Raw genomic sequence first — 15,121 nt, 5'->3', positions numbered from 1 at the left:
GATTGGTGGATGAATTTGGTAGGGTGTGCAAAAGAAGAAAATTAAAAGTGAATACAGGAAAGAGTAAGGTTATGAGGATAACAAAAGGATTAGGTGATGAAAGACTGGATATCAGATTGGAGGGAGAGAGTATGGAGGAGGTGAATGTATTCAGATATTTGGGAGTGGACGTGTCAGCGGATGGGTCTATGAAGGATGAGGTGAATCATAGAATTGATGAGTGGAAAAGGGTGAGTGGTGCACTTAGGAGTCTGTGGAGACAAAGAACTTTGCCATTGGAGGCAAAGAGGGGAATGTATGAGAGTATAGTTTTACCAACGCTCTTATATGGGTGTGAAGCATGGGTGATGAATGTTGCAGTGAGGAGAAGGCTGGAGGCAGTGGAGATGTCATGTCTGAGGGCAATATGTGGTGTGAATATAATGCAGAGAATTCGTAGTTTGGAAGTTAGGAGGAGGTGCGGGATTACCAAAACTGTTGTCCAGAGGGCTGAGGAAGGGTTGTCGAGGTGGTTCGGACATGTTGAGAGAATGGAGCGAGACAGAATGACTTCAAGAGTGTATCAGTCTGTAATGGAAGGAAGGCGGGGTAGGGGTCGGCCTAGGAAAGGTTGGAGGGAGGGGATAAAGGAGGTTTTGTGTGCGAGGGGCTTGGACTTCCAGCAGGCGTGCGTGAGCGTGTTTGATAGGAGTAAATGGAGACGAATGGTTTTTAATACTTGACGTGCTGTTGGAGTGTGAGCAAAGTAACATTTATGAAGGGGTTCAGGGAAACCGGCAGGCCGGACTTGAGTCCTGGAGATGGGAAGTACAGTGCACTCTGAAGGAGGGGTGTTAATGTTGCAGTTTAAAAACTGTAGTGTAAAGCACCCTTCTGGCAAGACAGTGATGGAGTGAATGATGGTGAAAGTTTTTCTTTTTCGGGCCACCCTGCCTTGGTGGGAATCGGCCAGTGTGATAATAATAAAATATATATATATATATATATATATATATATATATATATATATATATATATATATATATATATATATATATATATATATATATATATATATATATATAAATTACACGAAGTAAAATCCTAGGCTAGAAAATTCGTTCTTGAAAAAAAATCACATGCACTTAAATTTGAAAAAAAAAAATTGCTTTTTATTTTTGTTTACATTTAAATAATATATACAGGCGTAAAAAAAATATACAAAGTTATACTCAAAATGCTTTTGAGTGTAATATATGGGAAGATTTGTTCCTGTCATTTATACAGAGTTCAACATGATATCTCTTGAGATAAATATTTAATAGTATATACGCTGAAAAATTGTCATCTACTCTTTTTTTTTAGTAAAATTTAAATAATTCTTGCATTATGAATGTGGTGGCGTTGACGGTAGAGCATAGGTGGAAAGTTTACAGAACTTTGTTATTGTGGCTCCATTTTTGTGTGTGGACGACCCTGCAAGCCCACCTCCTCTCACAATATACACCAGATTACCCCGTCTTTGTCTCAGGTACATAACATATATTTCAAATACGTTTTGACTTGAAATTTCGGAATTGAATAGATTTAGTGCTTGATGTCCGCGCCATTTTGGTGGTCCTTCAAGGTGGGAGTCCCTTCATGATGGTTCAAAAAAGCTCTTGATCCAAGGAACCGGAGCTACACTATTCCTTGGATCATGCCTGATTACCTCTCGTTTATCAGGCGCTGGGTGACCCCAGTGGGTTTAGCGCCCTGCCTATAAATTGCTGATTCAAGGGAGATGTCTTGATGATGCTGGTGAGGGGGGCTCTTGATCCAAGGAGCTGATCTCGTCCTCCCCTTCCTTGGATGAAGCTTAAATGCTGCTCTTCCCCTGATTAAAATTAGAAAAAAATCAGGAAATTTATTGGGACATTTAGATCTACAGTGTTGTATCATATCAGGATAACTTGATCAAGCTCTACACAGCGAAATATTATTTGATAAAGCTCTGCACAGCGAAATATTATTTGATAAAGCTCTACACAGCGAAATATTATTTGATAAAGCTCTACACAGCGAAATATGATAAAGCTCACAAATAATCCGCACGGTATTGTGCCTTTTTGTGATTTATTGATGAAGTTCTTCACAAAAAAACGTCCCAGCTTCTTCGAAATGCCCTTTCCTTCACTATTATGGACAATGCACCATTTAGATCAGTATAATAGATTTGAGATTTGGTCGACACTTGTTAGGTTACTGACACGTTCAATACCTGATATTACGAGCTGTATAAGCAAGTTTACCGATGACACTAAAATAGGCAGGAGAAATGACAGATGGAGTGTAAACATAATACTATCTTTATTTCTACAAGTACATGTACAAGGTACACAGGCATAGCTGACACCAATGACATACTACTACATAGAGGCCCCTTAATATGCAGAGCATTTTGGGCAAATTAAGCCAATTTTGTCCCCAGTGTGCGACCCACACTAGTCGACTAACACCCAGGTACCTATTTTACTGTGTAGGAATGGTATATAATACCGACAAGATGAGAGTAAGACACAGATGTTGCACATGTGTCTTACTCTCACCTATTTTACTGATGGATGAACAGGAACGGGAGGTGTCTTATGGAAAAACGTCCTAATGTTTGTCAGGCGTACCGGGGATTAGATCTGAGGACCTTAGTGTGGGAGCTGAGTGCACTTGCTATCGAGAAAATAATTATGGCGCCTATTAGCTAAACAGTGTAGATCTCAGTCAAACTTGATGTGAAAAAGACCGAGGAGTTCTGGGTAACAGTAATCTAAAGCCAAGACAACAGTGCAAAAATGTTCGCGAGAAAGCTAATAGGATTCTTAGCTTCACATAAAAAAGTATAAATGATAGGAGTCCTCAGGTTGTTAGGTAAAAGGAAACGTGCAACTAATGTGACATTTTATTGCGGCAACGTTTCGCTCTCCTGGAGCTTTGTCCAGGAGTTCTTGCAGAGCGACACGTTGCCTCGGTAAAATGTCACATTAGTTACACATGTAACTTTTTACCTAACATATTGTCGGTAATTCTACCAATATTGCAACAGTCCTCAGGTTATACTTCAACTTCATATATACTCCAGGTATCTTTGGCAAGGCCTTGTTTAGATTATTTTGCACAGTTCTAGTTTCTATATTACAGAACGAACATAAATTCGTTAGAAACTATACAAAGAAGGATGACAAAGATGATCCCATGTATCAGAAATTTTTCATATGAGAATAGACTGAGAGCCTAGAATTTGCACTCTGGAAAGGGGAAATATGGGTGAAGTGTACAAATGGAAGACAGGAATAAATAAAGGGGATATAAATAATTTGCTGAGAGTATTTAACCAAGACAGGAGTCGCAGCAGCGGGTTTAAGTTGGAAAAAAGTAGGTTTGGAAAGGATATAGGGAAAACACTGGTTTGGTAAGAGTTGTGGATGAGTGGAACAAACTCTGAGCAACATTATTGAAGCAGAGTACCTTGGGTAGTTTTAAAAATAAGTTACATTATGTTTTGGTGAATTTATACCTGCCTAGCATGGGCCAGTGACTGGTAGATAAAGCCCACTGTTTGGGCGAAGCGTTGTCAGTATGCACAGTCCCTGGACCCATTATGTGCCTCTAATCTTTTGACTACCGCCCACAAAATGGTCGTGCATAATAAAGATCTTAAACTAACTAAAGAATCCCATTATTGCGTATTTGGCTTTGTCCATCGTATCGGTATTGCATACTATTTATATCCATTGGCCAGTAGACTTGCTGCAGTGCTCCTCCTGTCTTATGTTCTTATAAGCTTTAAGCCTTATAAACATGTGTGTTTATTTTCTTACAACGTTGTATTGCCTGTTATCAAATGTCTCTTAATTCGATTAAAGGTCCTCTGTAGTCATTCATTCGTGGCTCCAAGCTTTCCTGGTCTGCCTTCTACAACATTGTCTTTCAATTTATCATAAAAGGTCTTCCAAAACTGTTATTTTCTTAAGAACATAAGAACGAAGGAACACTGCAGCAGGCCTACTGGCCCAAAATTCACTCAACATATATTTATCTAAATTTTGCTCTCTACATTTTTCTTAGCTCCAGGTGCACGACCTACTTTAATTGTAAACAACATAATTCTTGAATTTAAAGATTTATATATGTTTTCTCTGACTAATATGTTTACCTGGAGAGGGTTTCGGGGATCAACGCCCCCGCGGCTCGGCCTGAGACCAGGCCTTGTGGTGGATCAGGGTCTAATCAACCAGGCTGTTACTGCTGACCGCACGCACACTGACGTACGAACCACAGCCCGGCTGGTCAGGTACTTACTTTAGGTGCCTGTCCAGTGCCTTCTTGAAGACAGTCAGGGGTCTATTGGTAATCACCCTTATGTATGCTGGGAGGCAGTTGAACAGTCTTGGGTCCCGGACACTTCTTGTGTTGTCTCAGTGTACTCGTGGCGTCCCAGCTTTTCATTGGGGGAATGTTGCATCTCCTGCCGAGTCTTTTGCTTTCATAGGGAGTGATTTGTTCATTTAACGTTACCACTATTTTTTTTGTTTTGTTTTTGTCTCTCGAATACACTCCCATTTACTCTTAAACTTTGTCTCAGTCAGTACTAGAACACCCAGCTTCCTTTCATTCACAACCAGGTCTGATCCTCAAAGTGGGTTAGTTTTTTATGTTGTTAATGTCTTTAATCGTCTTGAATAAGACCCCTGAGTAGAGAAGGTGAGCGTTTTAGTCTGTGCCTAGTAATTTGGATATTATATTTGGCGAAGATGTCTACTTGTGTGGAGCGCTGGGAGTGCCAGACGCCATGGGTCTCATGAGTGTATTTAACTTACTGGTTTTCCGTAGACTATACGGGGATTGAGAGGAATAGAGTGGCAAAGCTTCAAATCTTGACCCAAGGGACGGGAGTATGGCGCCATCCTCTCTTTCCTTGGATCGAATTTGCCTTCCAGTCACCATTTCCTATACGACCCCAATGGGTCGTATAGAAAATTCTAGTGTTCACACTGAGGATATGCTCCACGCGGATTGATATGTTCCAACAAGGGCTTTTTTCTTGCAACTTGTGTCTTTGCCCTCATACTTGTCAGCTGTGTTAGTTATATCTTTATTATGCACCTCATACCCATCCTGTGGGCGGTAGTCAAAAGATTACAGAGGTACATAATGAATCCAGGGACTGGGCCCCTAAGTTAAGAACATAAGAAAGGAGGAACACTGCAGCAGGCCTGTTGGCCCATACTAGGCAAGTCCTTTACAATCCATCCCACTAAGGTCCTTTACAATCCATCCCACTAAAGTTTTGATAGCTGAACAAGTTACAAAGGTAATAAACTCCAGGTAGATCTGGTCACAATCATGTCACATTACAAAGGTAATGAACCGTCTACACTTCTGTACATGGTTATAATCATGAACAAATTACAAAGTAATGAGCCGTTCCGTATGTCTCCAGCCTACTACCTAGTCCACTAAATTGGATATTGCTAGGAATCAGACTTTCTATTTCTCCCCGGCCTGGCTAACAAACCATTTTCTTAATGAGACTGAAGTGATGATTTGACCCATCTCATAGTACATAACCTTTTATTAAGGTTGATGGAGTGAACGTGTCATCTCTAGGCTAAAAGACTGATTACCTCGAAGTCCATCTTCGCATCATTTACCTTTTTTCTCTGTATTAGATTAATAAAACCATGGTTGGCGAAACACTTCCACATTAAAGATGCCTTCCAAGAGTTCATCTGTCACTATCGGAGACATTCAGGCTGTGAAACCTCTGAGAATATTTCATCGAACAAGCGCATAGGCGCTAACGTAAAAATTTGAGTGATTCTTGCCCACAGCATGTGTATGGTATACCTGGAGAGAGTTCCGGGGATCAATGACCCCGGGGCCCGGTCTGTGACCAGGCCTCATGGTGGATCAGGGCCTAATCAACCAGGCTGTTACTGCTGGCCGCACGCAATCCAACGTACGAGCCACAGCCCGGCTGGTCAGGTACAGACTTTAGGTGCCTGTCCAGTGCTTGCTTGAAGACAGCCAGGGGTCTATTGGTAATCCCCCTTATGTATGCTGGAAGGCAGTTGAACAGTCTTGGGCCCCTGACACTTATCGTGTTGTCTCTTAGCATGCTAGTGACACCCCTGCTTTTCATTGGGGGGATGTTGCATCGTCTGCCGAGTCTTTTGCTTTCATAAGGAGTGATTTTCGTGTACAAGTTTGGTGCTAGTCCCTCTAGGATTTTCCAGGTGTATATAATCATGTATCTCTCCCACCTGCGTTCCAGGGAGTACAGGTTTAGGAACCTCAAGCGCTCTCAGTAATTGAGGTGTTTTATCTCCGTTATGCGCACCGTGAAGGTTCTCTGTACATTTTCTAGGTCAGCAATTTCACCTGCCTTGAAAGGTGCTGTTAGTGTGCAGCAATATTCCAGCCTAGATAGAACAAGTGACCTGAAGAGTGTCATCATGGGCTTGGCATCCCTAGTTTTGAAGGTTCTCATTATCCATCCTGTTATTTTTCTAGCAGATGCGATTGATGAAATGTTATGGTCCTTGAAGGTGAGATCCTCCGACATGATCACTCCCAGGTCTTTGACGTTGGTGTTTCGCTCTATTGTGTGGCTGAAATTTGTTTTATATTCCGATGAAGTTTTAATTTCCTCATGTTTACCATATCGGAGTAATTGGAATTTCTCATCGTTGAACTTCATATTGTTTTCTGCAGCCCATTGAAAGATTTGGTTGATGTCCGCCTGGAGCCTTGCAGTGTCTGCAATGGAAGACACTGTCATGCAGATTCGGGTGTCATCTGCAAAGGAAGACACGGTGCTGTGGCTTACATCCTTGTCTATGTCAGATATGAGGATGAGGAACAAGATGGGAGCGAGTACTGTGCCTTGTTTACTACTACTCTTTGTGTTCTATTTGTGAGGAAATTATAGATCCATCTACCAACTTTTCCTGTTATTCCTTTAGCACGCATTTTGTGCGCAATTACACCATGGTCACACTTGTCGAAGGCTTTTGCAAAGTCTGTGTATATTACATCTGCATTATTTTTGTCTTCTAGTGCATCTAGGACCTTGTCGTAGTGGTCCAGTAGTTGGGACAGACAGGAGCGACCTGCTCTAAACCCATGTTGCCCTGGGTTGTGTAATTGATGGGTATCTAGATGGGTGGCGCTCTTGCTTCTTAGGACCCTTTCAAAGATTTTTATGATATGGGATGTTAACGCTATCAGTCTGTAGTTCTTTGCTATTGCTTTACTGCCCCCTTTGTGGAGTAAGGCTAAGTCTGTTGTTTTTAGTAACTGTGGAACGACCCCAGTGTCCATGCTCCCTCTCCATAGGATGTTAAAAGCACGTGATAGGGGCTTCTTGCAGTTCTTGATAAACACGGAGTTCCATGAGTCTGGCCCTGGGGCAGAGTGCATGGTTCCTGCCTCCACTACATCACTTGTTAAGCTATTCCACTTCCTGACGACTCTATGAATGAAGAAATACTTCCTAACATCCCTCTGACTCAGTCTGAGTCTTCAGCTTCCAATTGTGACCCCTTATTTCTGTGTCCCCTCTCTGCAACAACCTGTCTCTGTCTACCATATCTATTCCACGCATTATTTTGTATGTCGTTATCATGTCTCCCCTGACCCTCCTGTCCTCCAATGTCGTCAGTCCGATTTCCCTCAACCTTTCTTCGTAGGACATACCCCTGAGCTCCGGAACTAGCCTTATTGCAAACCTTTGCACTTTCTCTAATTTCTTGACGTGTTTGACCAGGTGTGGGTTCCAAATTGGTGCTGCATACTCCAGTATGGGCCTGATGTACACTGTACAGTGTCTTGAACGATTCCTTACTAAGGTATCGGAACGCTATTCTCAGGTTTGCCAGGCGCCCGTATGCTGCAGCAGTTATCTGATTGATGTGTGCCTCCGGAGACATGCACGGTGTTATGGTCACCCCAAGATCTTTCTCCTTGAGCGAGGTTTGCAGTCCTTGGCCACCTAGCCTATAGTCTGTCTGCGGTCTTCTTTGTCCTTCTCCGATCTTCATGACTTTGCATTTGGCGGGATTAAATTCGAGAAGCCAGTTGCTGGACCAGGTGTCCAGTCTGTCCAGGTCTCTGAAGACCTGCCCAGTCCTCATCTGATCTAATTCTCCTCATTAACTTCACATTGTCTGCAAACAGGGACTATGGAAAATTTTCTAGGGTGATTACCTGTACGTACCTCAACATTACATGCATACGAGTAATCTCATTGGGAGACAACAACTATATTGTTTACCGTAGTCACCCCGTGTAGACATGTGAGAAACCTTAACCACCTCTGGTCACTGCAGGTGGCCCCCTCGACCCTCACAATCTTATCCATATCTATCCGAGACCAGTATAAATTGGATAGCACCCACAAGTACGGCGCTACTAATTAATTGTGGACTGTATAGATTAAATTAGTTTAACAGTTTAACTGAATGAAGGGGGAGGGGGGTAGGTTACACATGGATATATCCATCAAAGAAAAAACATTTGTACATAATCCCACCACTTACCAGATAATCTCTGGTGGTCACTTGATGTAGCTGGATCACCTATAATCTATCCAATTACAACATACCTAACTGGCCAGTATCAGTCTGCTATAACTAGAAGGGTTACTTAACTGTGGGTGATTGATGCTCCTTATTTCCTCCATTCACCATCTCATTTCGATGTCCTGCTACACCGACACGGTTCTTATTCCAGCAGGACGAGGTATCCGTTGGTTTGTCCCGGTTTAGAAGTCGTGACTCCATAAAAACTTCACTATCCTCGGGACAGGAACCACGAGGACAACGTGTTCACTCGGAGCAGGGCGATTTATTTCACTTCCCGCATTCTCTTAACTTAATGTTATTATCACTGATTACATTACCATTCACAAGACAACTTAATGTCTCATAATTATTATACACATTAGAGGTCACTCCATTAAGATCTGAGACCGATGAGTGATGATTAAATCACGGGTATTTTCCCCGGGACACTCCATGGCGACGCGCCAGTCTCACCACCGGTCGTACCATTATTCACTAAATTTACCACTTTATTACGGTGGTCCTGTAAATCACGTTCCCTCACTCTTCACCAGGAACAGTTACGACACTTCCTATTATGAAGTGAGGCCTATATTAATCCTTAGGCCGCCGTGAACGCCAATTTCCTGGTCCCATGTTTTCACAGCCTCCTCACTACATTCAAAAACACTCCCGCTACCCCATGCCCTGTCTCGACCTGTTCCCCTGCACATCCGCGCAGGTGCAGAGGGAACTGTTGGTTCTATTCCATTTTCAAATACATTTTGACCCAAATCAGCACATTAAACACTTATTAGGCACTATAGCTTCGGAAATTGAATAATTTCCACAGGGACACTTCTGAGTCTAACCCTTCCATCATGTCCTTCACATATACCAAAAATAGCACTGGTCCTAGGACAGACCCCTGTGGGACCCCGCTCGTCACAGCTGCCCATTGTGATACATCATTACGTACCATAACTCGTTGTTGCCTCCCTGTCAGGTATTCTCTGATCCATTGCAGTGCCCTTCCTGTTAAATGAACCTGATCCTCTAGCTTCTGCACTAATCTCTTGTGAGGAATTGTGTCAAAGGCCTTCTTGCAGTCCAAGAAGATGCAATTAACCCACCCCTCTCACTCGTGTCTTCTGTTACTTTATCATAAAACTCCAGAAGGTTTGTGACACAGGATTTTCCTTCCATGAATCCATGCTGGTTGGCGTTTATTCTCTTGTTCTGTTCCAGGTGCTCCACCACTCTCCTGATAATCTCCATAACTTTGCATACTATGCACGTCAGTGACACAGGTCTATAGTTTAGTGCCTCTTTTCTGTCTCCTTTTTTAAAAATGGGAACTACATTTGCCGTCTTCCATACCTCTGGTAGTTGCCCAGTTTCCAGGGACGTGTTGAAGATTGTGGTAAGTGGCACACACAACGTGTGTGTGTGTGTGTGTGTGTGTGTGTGTGTGTGTGTGTGTGTGTGTGTGTGTGTGTGTGTGTGTGTGTGTGTGTGAGTGTGTGCAGGGGTCGAGTCATAGCTCCTGGCCCTGCCTCTTCACTGATTGCTACTAGGTCCTCTCTCTCCCTGCCCCATGAGCTTTATCATACCTCGCCTTAAAACTATGTATGGTTCCCGCCTCCACTACGTCACTTTCTAGGCTATTCTACGGCCTGACTACTCTATGACTGAAGAAATGCTTCCTAACATCCCTTTGATTCATCTGAGTCTTCAACTTCCAATTGTGACCTCTTGTGTCTGTGTCCCTTCTCTGGAACATCCCGTCTTTGTCCACCTTGTCTATTCCGCGCAGTATTTTGTATGTCGTTATCATGTCTCCCCTGACCCTCCTGTCCTCCAGTGTCGTCAGGCCGATTTCCCTCAACCTTTCTTCATAGGACAATCCCTGTAGTTCTGGGACTAGTCTTGTTGCAAACCTTTGCACTTTCTCTAATTTCTTGACGTGCTTGACTAGGTGTGGATTCCAAACTGGTGCTGCATACTCCAGTATGGGCCTGACATAAATGGTATACAGAGTCTTGAACGAATCCTTACTGAGGTATATCGGAACGCTATCCGTAGGTTTGCCAGGCGCCCGTATGCTGCAGCAGTTATCTGATTGATGTGCGCCTCAGGAGATATGCTCGGTGTTATACTCACCCCCAGATCTTTTTCCTTGAGTGAGGTTTGCAGTCTTTGGCCATCTAAACTATATTGTGTCTGCGGTCTTCTTTGCCCTTCCCCAATCTTCATGACTTTGCATTTGGCAGGGTTAAACTCAAGGAGCCAGTTGCTGGACCAGGCTTGTAGTCTGTCCAGGTGTGTGTGTGTGTGTGTGTGTGTGTGTGTGTGTGTGTGTGTGTGTGTGTGTGTGTGTGTGTGTGTGTGTGTGTGTGTGTGTGTGTGTGTGTGTGTGTGTGAGTGTGTGGGGGGGGGGGTGCTGTAAGTTGATGGTGTTGCTGTGTGTGTGTATTCGCCTATTTGTACTCACCTATTTGTTGTTGCAGGGATCGATTAATAGCTCCTGGCCCTGCCTCTTCACTGATTGCTACTAGGCCCCCTCCCTGTTCCATGAGCATTAACAAACCTCGTCTTACAACTATGTATGGTTCCTGCCTCCACTACGTCACTTTCTAGACTATTCCACTTCCTGAAAACTCTATGACTGAAGAAATACTTCTTAACATCCCTTTGACTCATCGGAGTCTTCAACTTCCATTTGGGACCCCTTGTTTCTGTGTCCCATCTCTGGAACATCATGTCTTTGTCCACCTTGTCAATTCCTCGCAGTATTTTGTATGCCGTTATCATGTCTCCCCTAACCTTCCTGTCCTCCAGTGTCGTGAGGCCGATTTCCCTTAACCTCTCCTCGAAGGACATGTCCCTTAGCTCCGGGACTATTCATGTTGCAAACCTTTGCACTTCCTCTAATTTCCATACGTGCTTGGCTAGGTGTGGATTCCAAACCGGTGCTGCGTACTTCAATATAGGCCTCATGTACATGGTGTACAGGGTCCTGAACGATTCCTTATTGAGATGTTTGAATGCTGTTCTTAGGTTTGCTAGTCGCCCGTATGCTGCAGCAGTTATTTGGTTGATGTGCGCCTCAGGAGATGTGCCCGGTGTTATACTCACCCCGATTATTATTATTATTACAATCAAGGGGAAGCGCTAAACCCGTAGGATTATACAGCGCCTGGGGGGGGGGGATGTGGAAGGCATTCAGGCTTAATTCGGGGAACTGGAGCACAGATCCAATTCCCTAAATCAAGAGCCCCTCACCAGCATAAGAAACCTACCCTGAGGGGCCATACTCACCCCGAGATCCTTTTCCTTGAGTGAGGTTTGTAGTCTCTGGCACCCCCCTAGATTGTACTCCGTCTGCAGTCTTCTTTGCCCTTCCCCAATCTTCATGACTTTGCACTTGGTGGAGTTGAACTCCAGGAGCCAGTTGCTGGACCAGGCCTGAAGCCAGTCCAGATCCCTTTGTAGTTCTACCTGGTCCTCATCCGATTGAATTCTCATCAACTTCACATCATTTGCAAACATGGACACTTCTGAGTCTATGCCTTCCGTCATGTTCACAAATACCAGAAACAACACCGGCCTTTGGACTGACCCCTGTGGAACCCTGCTTGTCATAGGCGCCTACTTTAACACCTCGCCACGTACCATGACTCACTGTCTTCCTGACAGGCATTCCCTGATGGCCTGATCCATTGCAGTGCCTTCCCTGTTATCCCTGGCTGGTCCTCCAACTTTTGCACTAATCTCTTGTGTGGAACTGTGTCAAACGCCTTCTTACAGTCCAAGAAAACAAAATCTACCCACCCCTCTCTCTCTTGTCTTACTGCAATCACCCTGTCATAGAACTTCAGTAGGTTTGTGACAGGATTTCCTGTCTCTTGAAACCATGCTGGTTGTCTCTGATAAGCTCATTCCTTTCTAAGTGCTCCACTGCCCTTGCTGCTGCCAGAGAGCGTATGACAGAGCTGCGGCAAACCGACTGGGAAAAATTTGTCAACGGTCTTAATGCTCACACCCCACTTAGCCGGGCATGGAGGGACATAAATAGAATTAAGGGTAACCGAACTGGGCAGATCGCGCACCCTCATCCCTTGCATAGGGCGAATGAATTAGTGCTTGGGCTGCTACATCTAGCTATGACAATCTTCCCAGTACCACACAGGCAAAATTAAATGACAAATATGATGCAAGGGAGAGACTTGTTTGCTTTATGCTCAGTTTAGTTAGTTAGTTTAATATGTTTATTATGCACCCCATACCCATCCTGTGGGCGGTAGTCAAAAGATTACAGAGGTACATAATTGGTCCAGGGACTGGACTCCAAAGTTTTGATAGCTGAGCAAGTCAGTAAGGCAGATGATTGCAACATTCCTTTCACTAATTATGAACTTGATGCAGCGCTAACTAAGGGCAACTCCACGTCGCCTGGTGAGGATGGTATTACTTACAACATACTCAGATTGCTGTGTCGAGTACCAGGTAATCCATTACTTGAATTATATAACATGAGCTATGTAACTGGGGAGCTCCCTCAATCTTGGACCAACAGCCTCATCATTCCAATTCCTAAGCCCAATCAACAAAATGCATTTCGCCCAATATCTCTTACTAGCTGCTTGTGTAAAACATTTGAGAGAATGATTCTTAATCGTCTCATGTACAGAATCAAACAATTTTTGTCTCCCCGGTTACATGGTTTCATGCATGGAAGGAGCGTGAATCATTGCATAGCCACCTTTCTCACCCTGCACACTGACAGCTCCTACACTACCTTCCTTGACCTTAAATCCGCTTTCGATGTAGCCAACCGACATGTAATAATTAGTGAACTTGCCAGAATGGATGTTGGAGGATGGCTTCTCCGCTGGATTAAAGGCTACCTGTCCAACAGAAAATCGTCTGTGTTGTTCCAGGGACATAGAAGTGTAACTAAAGACTTTGAATTAGGAACCCCACAGGGAGGTGTGCTCAGTCCCACACTGTTCAATATTCTAATTAATGCATTACTTAATGCTATGCCTAGTCAGCCCCATAATTATGTGATTAGTTTTGCTGATGATATAATGATTCACACCACCGGATTCTCCAACACCCAAAACATTCTTAATCATGTACTAGCCTCGTGTCAGGACCTGGGGTTGATAATCTCTACTGATAAAACAAAGATACTCAATAGGCGTCCTCCTCGACAGAGAGGCACAGTTCGTCAGATCCAATTGCATGATGGGTCTCTTCTAGAATATGTAAGCAGATACAGGTATCTAGGCTTTGAGGTTCCACTACTTGGACCTGTTGTAACAAGACTTTGTCGCCAATACAAAGAACGACTAAGAGCACTTAGAGTTGTGGCAGGGCTTCACCCCAGGTATGGTGCTAATGTTAAAATTGTGAAAATGATGTATCTTGCTTATATTAGAACATTGGTTGATTATGCTGCGCCACTACTTGCTCTTGTGTCTGACTGGAAGCTTGGAGGGCTGGAAAAACTACAGAACGAAGCAATGAGGATCATCCTAGGATGCCCTCGTACTGCCAAAATTTTAAATATGCAAAAAGAACTTGATATTCCAAGCATCAGAGATCGTGTTACTGAAAGAAATATCCTAATTGGGGTTAATATGCTCAGGCAAGCTCATTCAAACCCCTGCACAGAAGCCCTCCAAACTTTCCTCAGCACTGGTGAACACTCCTCCAGATGGATCGAAAAGACTGGAACCGACCTCCGCATGAATCAGATACATGATCTATGTCAAGTAAGGCAACAGCGGCACTTCTCCGCTCCATGGAATATTACCCCATTCCAAACTACCATTCCTCCATTTCCCCCCAAACTACTTCTTAAATCACAACCAAAACTTCGCCTTGAAGCCAAACATGAGGCCTTATGCTGTATTGATAACTTAGTCACACAGCACACACTCTCGCAAATTATTTACGTTGATGGTTCTGTTCACCAATCCACTGGTGCAGCTGGTAGTGCTGCTGTTGTACAGAGTGATGGCTCTCTTAAAGAAATTGGAGCACGCATCAATAATTGGGCCTCTACCCTTCAGACAGAACTGTTTGCCATACTCCTTGCACTGAAATGCATCTATGTATCAAAGATTGACAGTTTAATTGTAACTGATTCTCTGTCATCCATAAATGCTCTCAACTCATTAAGCATAAATTGTGGCATGCTTGTGTCAGAAGCCAGACACAGGTATGGTAGGATTGTGGACAGTGGAGTCAGATGCACATGCTGTGGATTCCATCTCACATTGGTCTTCAGATGCATGATAGAACTGATAAATTGGCTAAGCTGTATGCTTTCAAAGAGGGAGTAGATTACAATCTTGGCTTGTCAGGTAATAGTTTGAGAACAATAATACGAAAAGAACTTCAGCTGAATTTTATGGACTTAAGGCTCAGGGAGATTGACACCAGTGAGTCCATCTATCATCATTCTATCATGCAGGAGGAGCCACATGTCTATGGTGCATCCAACAAAATAAGCAGACTCTTGGATGTCACTACCGCCCGGCTCCGGCTGG

At 43.7% G+C, this 15,121-nt stretch overlaps 1 protein-coding gene across 1 annotated transcript in view; it reads left to right on the top strand.

Moving 5' to 3' along the window:
- The first annotated feature begins 1,378 nt into the window (after window positions 1–1,378).
- The window catches only part of LOC128699614 (uncharacterized), a 24,540-nt gene continuing 10,797 nt past the window's right edge, over window positions 1,379–15,121 (top strand). Inside the window, exon 1 of the mRNA XM_053792338.2 lies at window positions 1,379–1,510. The gene's annotated coding sequence lies outside the window, so the exon portion shown is untranslated. The remainder of the gene's footprint in view (window positions 1,511–15,121) is intronic.

The sequence above is a fragment of the Cherax quadricarinatus genome, chromosome 67, assembly GCF_038502225.1.
Source record: "Cherax quadricarinatus isolate ZL_2023a chromosome 67, ASM3850222v1, whole genome shotgun sequence".
NCBI lineage: Eukaryota > Metazoa > Arthropoda > Malacostraca > Decapoda > Parastacidae > Cherax > Cherax quadricarinatus.
The sequence above is the reverse complement of the archived record's forward strand: the minus strand, read 5'-3'. Positions and strand labels throughout refer to the sequence as shown.